The sequence below is a fragment of the Cibotium barometz genome, chromosome 4 (assembly GCF_041138505.1).
Source record: "Cibotium barometz isolate CiBa-2024 chromosome 4, ASM4113850v1, whole genome shotgun sequence".
In the NCBI taxonomy this organism is placed as follows: Eukaryota; Viridiplantae; Streptophyta; class Polypodiopsida; order Cyatheales; family Cibotiaceae; genus Cibotium; species Cibotium barometz.
This window is the reverse complement of record NC_141049.1, coordinates 23,147,185-23,149,633: the sequence shown is the minus strand read 5'-3', so window position 1 is coordinate 23,149,633 and position 2,449 is coordinate 23,147,185. Positions and strand designations below refer to the sequence as shown.

Sequence of the window (2,449 nt, the reverse complement as noted above, 5' to 3'; positions counted from 1 at the left end):
CCTTGGCCAACATCCCCTTTGTTACGGACTACGTTTGAACCTTCTAAATCCGGCTGTCCACCACACTTTACTTATAGCGAAATTTCGTATCTTTGGACGACAAAGAGAATTTGGTTTTGCGTTATTCTCGAGCTACCCATCCGGAGCAGGTAAGCCACACCATTTGCTCAGGGTTGGTGCTAAGATCGGACAGATAGAGAGCTCTGTGGCTCTAGCTCAAAGAGGTTTCATAATCTGCGGTTTTAGTTGTATCTAGCACATAATTGTCCAGAGATTTGAACCTAATAATTCGCGACTGTTTAGGAGTGGACTTGAACCACTGACCTAAGGATTTTCAGTCCTTTGCTCTAACCAACTGAGCTACCTAAACCGTGAGAAGAGTCACTACCAACTATTACGTAGTCATCATTACCCTCTTTGATTGCCAAAGAAGCAGCCAATTCATTTTGCATCTTCTAGCAATTGGAGATCGTATGCGCTACGCACTGTGGGTTCGAATCCCAGCTTTTTCGTATCCTTGTGGGTTCGGGGCACTTTTACCCTTCCCCGGATCCAAGCTCAGTAGTTTGGCTTTGCTCTCAAAACCTTTCTTTAGGCCTAGTTGTTCGGATAAATTCGTATCCTCATTTGGATACGAACCCTGCCGGCCTTGGTCTCTTCTCCATAAGCCGGACCGCCAACGTCAAGGCGAGATCACATTGGTCCAGTCCCCGGAAGCCTAGTGGAAGGGTGAGGTGAGGTGCATCCACTCAGATAGCATGGGGAGGTCGAATGACTGCGACCACGTCAATCCGTCGCTAGCAATTGTCTAGCTTCTGTTACCAACTGAAACCCCCACCGGCTTCATTTCATCGAGAACCCTTTGACGGGTTCACCGTCTTCTGACTTTACCTCCTAGATAATAGATAACCGGTTTACCTACTAGATAATAGATAAGATGAATGATTTGGACTAGCCACTAGAAGAGATCTTTACCTACTAGATAAGTAGCGTTAATCGCGTCGATAAGTAGTACGATCCGAACGGAGTACTGAAAGACTAGATAAGTCGCGCTAATCGCTAAAGACTAGATCGGGTTACTCCAAATGATCTGCACCTTACAAGATGGTTAAGCCACCACCTGCAATGCTAGATAAGTATGCGAGAAGCCATTCGGCTGATAAGTATGCAGCCAGACCGATAAGTATGCAGTCGTGGGACCGTCCCAAACCCCACCCCCGATAAGCAGTTGGTTACGATCCTGTTCCGTAAACCCCACCCCGATAAGCAGTTGGTTACGATCCTTTTTCGTCGTCGAAAAAGGGGTGCTATTCTCACCAATTGTTCCCGGTTCACCTCGTGAGGTTACTTCCCATTCTTAAGCATGGATTATTATACGATAATCTTCGTTTGCTTTTTTACTGCTTTCCTACCGAACTGCAGGACGGGAACGTTTCCCATTCTTAAGCATGGATTATCATACAATAATCTTCGTTTGCTTTTTTACTGCTGATAGCATGTAGTGCGGGGGCAGGGTTCGAACCCGTAGTCTTCAGGTCATGAGCCTGACGAGTTGGCCATTTACTCCACCCCGCGATTGATCTCTCTCAGCTAATTTCCGAATCAACTAGGAATTTATACCAAGGAAATTTATGCAGTAAATAGATGGGCGGAAGAGGGTTGCGGGTTGATGGCCGAGGAGTCCTTTTTATTGGTCCTGCCCCGCATGAAGCAACCTGGTGGAGGTTGCTAAGGACCTATCCGTGAAATATCTGTTATAGGAGGCAAACCACCTATGGGTGATCTATCTCATTCGATTCCCATTACCCGCTCACCCGCCCTGCCGGGAGCTCCCACGGAAGGGAGGGTCTCCTTAGTAATTACGTGAGGGGGCCTCCTTCCCCATCTCTTGAGCTAGAATAAACCAGTTGTTACTGATGATAGAGAACTGGCAATTCTTTAGCAGAATGTAGCCAGATTTTTCTATACCTCTTCACTCAATAGCTTTTACTCCTTGATACCCTCAAGTATGTGTGGTTTGATTTTGTCAAGGAGTTCCTTTTCATATTAAGCGATTTGTGTCAAAGGGATCTAGTCCAGGAACCCAATGACCGCCGCGGGGATGACCACAATCTGTCATTCGATAGGGATTGGGGAATATTATGGTTATTTAGGTACCTCGGTAAGCCTAGCGCCGCGATGTGGCGAATACTAAGTAGCGGGATCGGGGTCTGACCCAGATTACGCAGAAGCGGCAACTTCACAATGTTATGTCGGCTCCAATTTTAAGGTGCCACAAAGTGCTTTCATAGCTTTCGGCTAAGCAGCAGACCCAACGCAACTAACGAGTAATCCTACGTTAGTAACGAGCCAAACTCCGCGATAGAAAGGTTCAGTTTCCAGGGAGATTCATCCATATGTAATGAGAATGACATTGATAAGAGTATAAACAGAAACGTCTTCAGCTTAT

At 46.4% G+C, this 2,449-nt stretch overlaps 1 non-coding gene across 1 annotated transcript; it reads right to left on the bottom strand.

The window, feature by feature from the left end:
- Positions 1–296: 296 nt before the first annotated feature.
- Positions 297–370, bottom strand: TRNAF-GAA (transfer RNA phenylalanine (anticodon GAA)). The gene has a single exon. It is a non-coding gene; the product is annotated as a tRNA-Phe (tRNA).
- Between the last annotated feature and the right edge of the window lie 2,079 nt (positions 371–2,449).